The following is a 12,757-nucleotide window of genomic DNA, read 5'->3' on the forward strand; positions in this document are numbered from 1 at the left end:
GTATTGTTTGTTTAAATACAAGTAAAAACGTAGTAAAAATGTCAAGTATATGTAATTTAATGATTTAGAAAAAGAAATCCCGAAAGAAGCGTAAATAACTGGTCGTCACATACTACGACCCCTCGACCGGCGGCAGATATTTTCCGTTTTTAATACCGAGTACTGACGAAAGTAATAAAATTCTGAACCCGAACACCGCAAATTTGCATCGTTAGGACGAAGACAAGAATTACAAAATATGTTTTGGAATATCAATGTTGCAAATATATAGTGTATGGAGTAAGAAGATTTTTATAATTTTTTCATAACCAGAAATAGAATTCAAAGTGACGTAAATTTACGTCAGCGGTCGCGAATGTGTTAATTTTACTAATAACGTGTGAGACAGAAAACGTGTTTTCCCATTTCAAGAAATGACGATGATCCTAAAATTAATATAAAAATCATCTTGAGAAAAGAATGTTTCTGCATCCCATACTCTATGTCTCTTTAACAAACCAATTACGTCCATTATGTTTCTTCATATCTTCGAAACTAAAGGAATTCTAAGGAGGTTCATTTCTTGTGCGTTACACTGTATATAAGCCAAAACAAATATACGAGCTACGTTCAAGTCCTCCTGTCAGAAACTCGACCGGAGGAACGTAATTAAAATTTCAATCTGTCAAGACGTTTCTATCGGCAGTACGTCTCGATCGTGTGTGCCAAACATAAACTGATCATCCGAGTGTAGTGTAGCGCAAGTATCAATGGTGGTAGCGTTTGTGCCAGTACATTTACATGTCATCTAATCTACCAAGCTACGCAAAATAGGCGAAACTCCCGACTACTGAGGTTCTTCGCCAATAATAAATAACCAGAATGTTCTAATCAAAATCAACGTTAGAGAACTAAATAAGTCATACGCTCATGCTACAAAGCATAAATCCACCGCTAACAAGAACCAAGTCATAATCATTCGACGGAATTGTCATTAATGAATACGCTCGTGCGATTGGAAATATACAGTGCTGGACAAAAGTATCGGCACAGACTAAATTTTCCTACACCATCCTCTACAAATCTGTGAAAAATGCGAACATTTATTTGATTTTCTTGTAAAATGTATCTGCGACGTTAAGTCTATCTAAAAAAAATTGTATATTTAAAGAATCAGAAAATAACAAAAGTAATGTACATACATACACCCTCGTTCATAAATATGTGGACACTTACTACCTTGAATGAATAATTAATATATACCGTAAATTATTACTAGACAACTTTTATTGCTAAATTCTATATTGGATGTGTATTTAATAATATTAAATGTTTTCAGTGTCATAACCAATTTTATAGTGGAACTATGAGATCGTATAGATAGAAAAGTTTAAAAAGAATATTCGATATATCAAAAACATTTATGGCGAAATATTACAAAATAAATGAGATATTACTTCGGATGTAATAAAGAAATTAATAGTACCCATGTTTGGTAAAAGAAATTTTAAGAACACCCAGCAGATACATTGATATAAAGAAAACTAGACTGTTTTTTATGATTGCTAATGTGATATTAAAGAAAAAAAGTATCAATAAAATATATTCGTTAATGCAACATAAACATATCGAAACATAAGTGATGTAATTGATATTAATAGATTCGCAACTTTTATTAGATATTTATTTTTATTAAGAAAGTGTCCATATGCTTCTGAGCGGGGGTGTAGGTATATTATTATTTTCAAATCAGTAATACGAAATTGAATGTTAGAACGTCTCTCTACAAAAACGATACGAATAAATCCGTTAAATAAACTGTTCAGCAAGCCAAAGCATTTTCTTCGATATACTCGCTACAATTGCACGTTGTAAAAGGGAATGACTCAATTAGACGTAGCTTATGTTCTTCAAATAACCTCCTTCTTTGTTTAATTTTCTCGTGCGATGTTCTGCGAATAATATTTGCGAAAGTGATAAAAGATATAAGGTCGAACCTCTGTAAGTCAAACCTCTTTAAGTCGATGCTTTATTTATTTTGTAAATCCTTGATAACTCGACAAATTAACAGAACTTAACTTGAACCTGCGAGTCCTGTTACAACTCTAGTTTCTATAGATCGTTGAATTGAAGTTCTAAGTCCATTGAAGCAGAACAAAATTACGGACGTTTATGCTTAAGAAATAGTTGAAATAAACGTTAATTTTGGTTGATAATTCAAGGAGAAATGTAATTTGATTTGATTGAATACGAACAAGTTAATAATGTTTAATAACTTATCAATAACATTGCTGAATTTATTGGAAAATTGCAAAGAACGTTAAGGAATGGTACAAGCGTTATTTCTCATCCTTAATCAACAATTCAATTCAAAAACTAAAAGAGAACAAAATAAACAAATCTATTAATCACAGAAATGATTTTAAGTATAGATGCTATAAAAATACTGATTTTTTATCATTAACGAAGACACAGCTGTAACTGTATTTGATTTTCTTAGATAAGTTAAATCTTCTCTATCAATTCAAATTTCCTTCAACTTGTTAAAATATGACAGTATTTATAATTTATCAAATTATAACCACGATCATTTTGTTACTTTTCAATTTTCTCGAAACTCCAGTCGACAAAATTTGATAAGAAAAACTAATGAAAGACCACGCTGATGTTTTAACATTATTACTACAGAAGTTACTTCCCGTACGTACCTAAATCGCTGTTTTATGATCAGGATTTAGCAGTGATTCTACAGATAGTGATAAAAGATAAGGATAATAATTCATAGAGATACTTAACACTAAATGCGTAGATTATCCATGCAAGAACACTCAAGGTTTCACGTAAAACAGGTTTATATTCTAGCGATTTGAAATTGTAAGCAATAAATTTTCATTGCATTGCATGCTCTTTACTTTTCTTAAATTTTTTATTTAGTACTGGATCATTTTATTTGTCTCTCACAGGGATGTATATTTGATATTTTTCTAGTTCTAGGAATTTGAATTTCCCTATTTCTATTGTACGTTGGAATGTTTACAGATTGAGAATTTATTTTTGAATACAGAACATTTCAATTAATTATGAATATTATATATATATATAGTAATTAGTTAATAATTAATAAATTCCTACGATATCTTGGGTTTACTACTTGAAATTCGACTAATAATTCTATTAAAAATCTCTTTACGTTTCCAAATTCAACGTTCTATGTTTTACTTTTAAATATGTGTGCAAGTAATCTACATTTTAATTTTAATATATTTAAAAAATTTGTATTGTATTTATTACGATACTCGAATAAACAATTTTCTTGCAACTGAAGGTACTTAGAAAATCATATATCAAAGTTGAAGTGTCACTTTCAACTTCAACCACTTTTCCTTAAAATTATAATATGCAACGAACAATTACGCGTAGTCGGTGCAATTAGAATTCTCATGTTATTCGCGTCATTGCGAATTCAATATAACGTTTGTCATTGCATCTCCACAATAGTGATGATAATCGAGTTTATTATCAAATATGTAGATAAGGCAACGAAACGTTCTATGCGGCTCTGCAACAAAACGTGATCTTATCACGCGACGATAATAAGTGTATCGCATAACACTCACAGGTTCGGTACATAGTATGATACCCTGTATGTATTCTAAGAATAAGCAATTCAAAAGTCAGCGATATATAATCTATTTATTAATACGTATCAGGTTTTGATACACAATGCTACCTTCAGAGTTAAAATACTAATATTTATCAAAGTTCGTTAATTGAATCAAAATAGAAATTGTCATTCGATTTATACGGAGGAATATTTATTAATAAGGCCAAACGTATTTAGCAGCGAATTTGAATTCTTATCTCGATCACCTGTGATGCAACAGTGATAACAATATAGATCTTTTGAATTATAATTACGTATTTTATCAATTGTTACTTTCAGTTAACCAATAATATAAAATTTAGCTCTCTACGTATCCTTTGATCGAAAAGGAGCAACAAAACATTTGTAGTTTTTTATTAAATTTTATTGGAAATTGGTTTGGGTAAGAAGAGTCGCACAACTGATCAGTAATTTCTACTGTTGCGAGTATGATACGACGTACAAAATTTATTATTAGTAGCTAATATATATATTCTCAAGCAAAAGGCACGCAAGGTCCGAATAAAGTATTACATTCGACGTAGTTACGTGCATTATTTCTGAATTACTATTCTGAGTTATACCCTTCTACGTTACATAATTTATTTATTTAAAACAAAACAACGTAACTACTTTTGAAACAGTCTCACTTAAACTTCAGTTTTACATAACATATTATCTTATTTCGTGGTTACTTCATTTTGAAAATACAGTTACGTTAACATATGTTATGAAATAACTTCAAAAATGACGTTCAAAGTCGATTATAAATAGTTGCCCGAAGCATTAGCATATTCATTAATTTTTTACTAAATTTGTTCAAAGTTTAATTCAAATTCATGGACAATTGTTATTTAAAAGTAATAATTCTTTATTTGATATAATGAAATACTCTTAGAACAACTTGCATATAACAATTTACCTGAATCTTCCATGATAATACAAACAATAGTAAGAATTGGAGACGTTATTACACGATGATTCACACAAGTGTTCATTGGAATGCATACAATATACAAAATTTATTATAAGTATATATTCTCGAACAAAAAGGCACGCGAGGTCCAAATAAAGTATTACATTCGAGGTAGTTGCGTGCATTATTTCCGAATTACTATTCTGAGTTATACACTTCTACGTTACATAATTTGTTTATTTCATGGTCTCGTTGAAATGATATTTGCAAATGAATTTAAAAATGTTCCTTCTTTGAATGGGTCCCCCTCCCAAAAAAGAAAATTCCACTTAATCTTGGACCCCGCGGAGGTGTAAAACCGCGCCGCTGGTAATCACAGGTGATTAAATCGCACGATAGCACGTACTTATGTATACGTTACGAATGCAATCTTATCAAGGACCAAGCGGAATTCTTTACCACTTCGTTCCTGAGTGGAAGAACCGCGATACCGAGATAGAAGCTAACGTTGAGATAAGTGAAACGTTTCATGAGTACACATATGTCGCACCAATATACATAAATATTCGTGCGCGGCTTTAAATTACGGAGGCTAGACTGTCAAGCTATAATTCCCCTTATCATTCCTATGGGCGTGCGCGAAGCTGATTAAAATAGGTAGAAATTGTAGGATCTTAGGTAACGCGTAACGCTAGGACCAATTAACGCGAGATTATCCGTTTCAATCAGCCTAAGAACGCGATAGGCGGGCACGTAGATAACTTCGAATAACGAATAAAAAATATCGTGTTCTCTGACACGTGTTAAAGAGGTTTTAAAGTTCATTCCGTGTATTTTATCACGTTAAACAGTAATCATGAGTTTAAGGACAACTAATCGTTTTTCGTGTTTCGTGATCCACGTCTTTAGCAATAAGTAAGATTAGAATTACAATTTTAATTACAAGCTTGATATACCATGGACAATAACCTGTATTGATTGCTTCATTTTTCACTCACACAGACATATATTTTATGTCTTCCAATTGATTTAGTTCAAGCATGCCACTTATATTCATTGTAAATATTTGCAAAATTAAAGTTTTCTTGCTTTAAAAAAATACTTTTTTCGTCACTCTTCTTTCAAACGCCACCATTTTGTCAATTTTCAATATTTTTTATTTATTCTAGTTGAGACGTTAACCACACTCATGCAGATTAAGAATCTTTTTGCTTAGATTGATTCGGATAATTGCAACGACCGTAATTCTGTTTGCCAAATTAAGTCTAACAAGTTATTTTAAGGCAATAAATATATTAATATACAGACATAGTTTGCTATTGCTGAACTTTACAGTTTTCTTTTGAAATAATTCACAAATATCATCTAGTTTTTAAAGCGTTACACTAGGGAGACTCTTGAAAATGTTTACTGTGATTAAATTTTGTTTGCAGACTATTGGAAACTACATAATCAAACACTTATTGTGGTATTTCATTTTGTAACTCCATCGAAGTTCTTTCATTCAATTCATGTCCATTGACATTAAATTTCAAAATTATTTTTTCTATGAGGGTGACGTAACGATAACAAATATTTTTACACAAAAAAATATGAGAATACACGTTAAATATATTTTAATATACAGACATAGTTTGCTATTGCTAAACTTTACAATTTTCTTTAAGAAAATTCTTAAATATCATCTAGATTTTAAGACGTTACACTAGGGAGACCCCTCAACACGTTGACTGCCGGACTAATATTCTTGAAAATGTTTACTGTGATTAAATTTTGTTTGCAGACTATTGGAAACTACGTAATCAAACATTTATTGTGGTATTTCATTTTGTAACTCCATCGAAGTTCAAGTATTTCATTCAAATTCATGTTCATTGACAGTTAACTTTCAGAATGAATTTTTTTAGTTCTTCAGTGGAAAGCACTGTCGCCCATATATGGGCGACGTGACGGTCAACGCGTTTATTGAACAATCGGTTGCGAATAAATCGTTATATGCAATATCAATTCGTCGTATTTATCGAATAAAATTCTGCCAATCTCTGACGCAGACGCGCGTGCCCGTGTAATTGTTACAAATATCTGGATCGCGTCAATATTTCCTCAAGATAATGGATGGAACAACACTCTTTTCTCGGATTCTCGCAACGGTGGCAGACAATTGATCCGATAGTAGATAATACATCGAAAAATTGAAGAAAAACAAGAATAATATACTTACAACGATGACCGTTCTCTATCCAGATAAACAGACGTGATCTAGAACGCGGAACGAAGTTCGCGTGTATATACCTTGAGGAACGAATACATACTTGCATATCTACGCACGTGGAAAATCTTCGACTCGGGAATACGATAAATTGAGCATAATGAACGGATAAGACGAATGTCGTTGATTTGTCGAAACTTCGTCGAACACGTAGGCTGATCGAAAGGGAGCCTCAGGAATTCCTTTCTTATCGACTAACTGTAAATATTACAGCTTAACCTCGGTTATCGGAACTCTGATTAACGGAACGATCGATTACCCGATCCTCGATTATTAGTAAATCCGATTATCCGATTATATCGATTAACGAAACATTCGGTTATCCGCACAGTGTTGTGCAAGTAAGGAAGAAATACACCCCCGTTGATAAATATGTGGACACGTACCGCCTTCGATGAATACTTGATATACACTGACGCTCAAAAGTATGTGGCATTTGCCATTTGTAACAAATTTATGATATACAATGTAAGTTATTATCATTTTGTGATTTTAAGAAAAAAAGTCGTGATGTGAGTTTCGTAACAAAAATTAGAGAAACCATTTACATTTCTCGCCAACTATTTATACTGAATTTTATCCATACATATAAAGAGAGAAGCATACATCGAATTAATTTTGGTAATAGATATAAACGTGATCAATATGAAGGTTCTACTATAACTATCATCTCGTAGTTACTCGATAAACATTCAATCTGAACCGAGAAATGGAATCATTCAGTTAAAAGAACATCTCAAATATGACAATCGAAAATGTTACGTACAATAATAATCTGTTTACTCTACGTTCTACATTGAACTCTAACTAAGGACGTATCTGAACAAGCATACTTGATAATTCATGTAGAAGATGCGTATCATTTCTGGGATTTATTAGGGGCACTCATAAGTAACTACATTGACAAACTGATTTACCTCTCGCTTTCGAAGATATAGTATTATGTATAACAAATACTTATGCATTGTCCTCGATAGTTCCATGATAATTATCTTTGTCGAGATAAAATGAATTTCTTTTACATAGCTTCAGAAAAAGTAAAAACAATCTCTTTTATCGCAACGATTGAAAGTAAGTGTTACAGATGTACAAATCATATATACAATTTATCGATACACATTATATGTATACAATTATTGTTTGTCTTGTAGATCAATGCTTTTGATCATTTTCAACATGTAGTAAGTAGATACACTAAGTATCAATACATTTAACTGAAATCTAGGTTGAGTTATATGAAGTTAAATTATTTGCGGAGAATCAAATAATGTTTATACAATTAGAAAGAAAAAAAACGATATTACTTATAAATACTCTTCCTATAATGTAATTTTATTTAAAACGTTTATCGTCTAAACATATTGTTTTAAAAGAAAATGCGATATTTCACAAATTTCTGTGTAATATGAATTACCAAATGTACTTTAAAACATACCTAAAGTATTCTTAACGTTAAAAAAAAAACAATTAAATTATTTCTTCTCTGTAACAAAAATATCCCGAAAAACCTTTAATATTTGGCCTCCTAATGTGGTTTGACCCCTTAAACGTTGAATGTTTACATCCTCTACGCTAACAATTAATTAACCTGAATAATTTCAAAGGAAATATGATACCATTTCACACATGAAAAATAGAACAATTCATTTACCATAATAATATTGAGAAATCAAAGGTGTAAATGCAATCGAAACTTACACAAATTTCGTACTGATCGAAGTGTGTATTAATAACTTTTAAAAATTATACACTGTATTTTAAACTGTAGACTGATTTATTCCATTAACTCGTACATAGAATTGTAGTTTGTTTCCTTAATTATGATTTAGCTCAAGTAATGGTTACTTGAATTGTTACTCAAGACGATCCATAACGAGGATCAAAGCATCACAACGTTTAACAAAGTAAAACGATTGCTCCTAACGATAATTGCTTGATTTCTTTGATTTCCAACAAAACAAGTTAGCCCCGCTAATAATTGTTAAGTGTTTACACGAAGTTCAGAGTCTCGCGAGCGAAACGACAAAGCGTTAATAACGTTCGCTTTAATAACGACCACGTTTGAGCATGTAGCACGTTTACGAGAGATTCGTTCCTCAATAGTCTCCCACAGTTCATAGGAAACATACGCTCGTTCAGTTAATTAACGCTCAAACACGCTTTCGCACGCGATCGTTGCGTTAAAGGGCGCAGAATCGAGGCTGCGCCTTGGAACGATTCGATTTACTTTCGTTGATCAGGGATGGGTAAACTTCTGCCCGAGTAATAAATAACGAATGAAACCAACCTATAGCGATTCATTATCGACATTTATTTGTTTTTTTTTTTATTAGTCACTGCGAAATATTTAATTGTACAACTTAAAATTCAGTTTCTGTACGAAGAGAATTTGAATTAAAACTCAAACAAAGTAGGAAGAAATCGATACAAATTTCGCATAAACAACTGTTTTTCCGTTATACGTTGAACAGGCGATTGAACTACAGAATTAAATATTAGTAATTATCTATATTTTACAATTTTATTAAATTACGAGGATTCAGAAGAAAACAGGCACCATTAACAATGAAATAAAAAATGCTTGTCACAAAGTTCGATATATAATTAAATATCAAATACTTGTTAGAGAGCTTTTATCATCAGTAAGTAAAAAATTTGAAAGTCTTATACGGTTCAAAATTGTTCATAGTTTTCGTGCTGGTTTTATTAAACCAATAAACGATACAAAATTTCAGTGAAATTTTCGTTTGGAATGATAGACAGTTGCGCATGTAAGCCAAACAGCAATGACTTTTTAATTCTATCCAATAACAAAAACTTATTTATTATTAAATGATATCAAATAAGTTTGAATTGGAAAAAAAACAATATATTTGAAATTGAAAAGAGCAAATCAGTTCGTCGATATAATAAGTTATTAGTGGGCCAAATATACGCCGGAAACGATACGCATCTTCGACGTGAGTTATCGACTACGCTTTGATCACCTTCCACGCGATAAACCTTTCCAATAAATTAAATAATACACGCGAGAAAGATGGTTATCTATCAGGTGACGCGTAATCCAGACATACGCTCCTCGGCTTCGTATCTTTCGTCAATGTGCAGCAGGTACATCGGTCAAATTGTGTCACGAACAATTAAAAAGGAAAGGATATACGTGCGTCGAGTCTTTTCCGTTGAGAAATGTTTGCATTTCATCCATCGCGATTCACTATTAACGCGGATCCTTAATTTGCAAGATAGACTCCATTCAAGATCATCGAGTAAATACAATCTTCTAACACACTTGAAGTGAAATGTCATAGAACTAACAGAAATGAAAATATAACGTAAAGAAAGGATTTCCTTAAAAGTTTATGAATCCCATAGGTTTTTATCATTTTTTATCATATTTAATGATCTACATGGAATCATTAATGAACTTCATAAACAAATATTATCAATGATGGTGTCTAATTGAATGTGTAAATGTTTGTAATCAAATATTGCAGAACGTTTACATAAGAAGAAAAAATACTCTATAACAGAAATGAATACTTTTGAAATGAGAGTAACGAATAATATATAATTTCTCGTTTGCTCTCTAAAATCACTACATTGTTTGATAAGTAATTCTACTTTTTTTGTGCCTTCTTTGCTACCAGCACTAAAACAATATAACTACTTTTGAAACAGTCTCGCTTAAAATTCAGTTTTAGATATCATATTATCTTATTTCGTGATTACTTCATTTTGAAAATACAGTTACGTTATCATACGCTATGAAATAACTTCAAAAATAACATCCATAGCGGATCATATTTGCCCTAAGCATTAACATATTCATTAATTTATTGCTAAATTTGTTCAAAGTTTAATTAAAATTCATGGGCAATTATTATTTAATAGTAATAATTCTTTATTTGATATAACGAAACACTCTTAGAACAACCTGCATATAGCAATTAAGTTAAGTAACAGAATTAGAAATTAAATATGTAATGTTTTACACAAGTATTCATTGGAATAATACATATTCAAATAGAATTTATGACAAAATACTGGAAAATCTCTCAATAAAAGGACATACTCTACAAGTGCATATTTTCACATTAATGAAACGTTTGTTTAGTGATAAGTAAAATTCCATTTAGATAAAATTCTTTAAGTAACGAATAGAGTATAAATAACTTTTAATTCGTTGTTTGTTCGATATAAATGACAATTCGAATTATGTTTATCCTTGATCGAACAGAACATCACCAAATAATCCTGCAATCGAACGGACCTTGCACGTAAATCACTATATAGAATGTTTATTCACATATTATTCGAATAAAATGCTGCCTATTTATAATAATAAAACGTTCGGGTGGTAGATCGTTCGGCGAATTTTATTCAAATTCGGCTGATGAGATAAATCTACATTAATTATATAATATTCTTACAAAATATTTCATTTTGTAATTAAAATTGTAATTTACATTCAACTTGCGACGGATAAACACTGTGTCCCTTCCTTCAAACTTATTTGACACTATTTAATCACAGACGTTTTTGTTATTGAAGAGAATTAGAAAATCATCACTGTCTGACTTTCATGCACAAACAATCCGTCATTGGAAACGAAAAACCCACTGAAATTTTGTATCTGGAAAAAAACTATAAACAATTTTGTAAATTTTCCACTTCCCATTTTTTGTTGTTGTCACTACTGATGATAAAAGCTTTCTAACAGGTGCATTTAATAGTAATAGAACAATGTGACAAGGATTTTTTATTTTTAGTTATTCTTTTTAACACTGTTATAGATGATCACTAAAATTTGATTCTGCAATTCAAATTATAATTTTCATTCAACTAGTAACGATCAAATACCGTGTGATTTTCCATTGTTCGTTATCCGAAATTTGTATCTGGATATAAACTCTGGCCATTTCCGGTATATAGAAGGTTCCACGGAGTTACGAGCGATCGTCGATCGAACGTCCTCGATTCAGGGGCGCGATGAGCCTAACTCGATTTAGCGTGGCATATATGCATAAAGTTCGTTACGTGGTATCGACTACTCACCCAGACGATATAGCAGATATATATATATATATATATATATATATGTATGTCAGGAACGAATTCGATCGACGAAGCGATCTTTTTCTACGACGCGAAGCGGAAACCGGTGCGGCGCGGCAGAAAAGAATTACATAACAAAACGGCGATCCAGTGATTCGGCTCGATTCCACACAATACGGGACCGACTGTCGCGCACTCACCGACTTACTTTACTGAATCTAATTCAACACTCGACAGCGTCCCACCACTGAGTTTTGTGTGGTGGGGTGGGCTGGGACGAGCAGAGGAGCAGACCTCGTGATGAGTTCTTCATTGTACATAATCGTACACTGTAAAGATACATTTATTCAAATCAATTCGTCGTGTCAGGTACGAGGGTCCCAATCAGTAATGTCGCCCCAGTTTGGCGGGGCACGCGAATAATTAAGTCGGACGAGATACTCCCAAACGACAATTAAATACCATTCTGTTACATCAGGGATAAGGACACTTAGCATATTCCGAGTAGAACTTAGACTTGTCGAATAAAACTATTTAACAAGTATTTAAATGATATTTGAATATTACTCGAATATGTACTCAACGATTTGAATGTTATTCGAATATTTACTTAATAATGCATGTAGCTATTTAAATTCTAAATATTGGAGTATTTAACTTCTATTTGGATTGCTACTAATATTTTACTATACAAATATTTTCTTTACTAAGTATATGAATATCCCTGCTACTAATACTATTCGAATATTCGAAAATGATTTTTTACACTTTTAATGTATGAACTCGAAAATTTTGTCGTACAATAACAATAGAATATGTTAGCAAATTTTGTGCTTATGCGTTAAAGAATACATATATAATTTACATATACATATATAATTATATAATATACATA

The 12,757-nt window shown here is 31.5% G+C and overlaps 1 protein-coding gene across 2 annotated transcripts in view; it reads right to left on the bottom strand.

Moving 5' to 3' along the window:
• Positions 1-12,757, bottom strand: part of LOC128874718 (V-type proton ATPase 116 kDa subunit a 1-like) — a 77,670-nt gene that overhangs the window by 16,679 nt on the left and 48,234 nt on the right. Inside the window, exon 1 of one of the 2 annotated variants that reach the window (XM_054119726.1) lies at positions 11,863-12,073. The exons of the other annotated variant lie outside the window; for it this stretch is intronic. The gene's annotated coding sequence lies outside the window, so the exon portion shown is untranslated. Of the gene's footprint in view, positions 1-11,862; positions 12,074-12,757 lie in introns of those variants that run through there. 2 annotated transcript variants of the gene reach the window in all.

The sequence above is a fragment of the Hylaeus volcanicus genome, chromosome 4 (genome assembly GCF_026283585.1).
Source record: "Hylaeus volcanicus isolate JK05 chromosome 4, UHH_iyHylVolc1.0_haploid, whole genome shotgun sequence".
NCBI classification, from domain to species: Eukaryota; Metazoa; Arthropoda; class Insecta; order Hymenoptera; family Colletidae; genus Hylaeus; species Hylaeus volcanicus.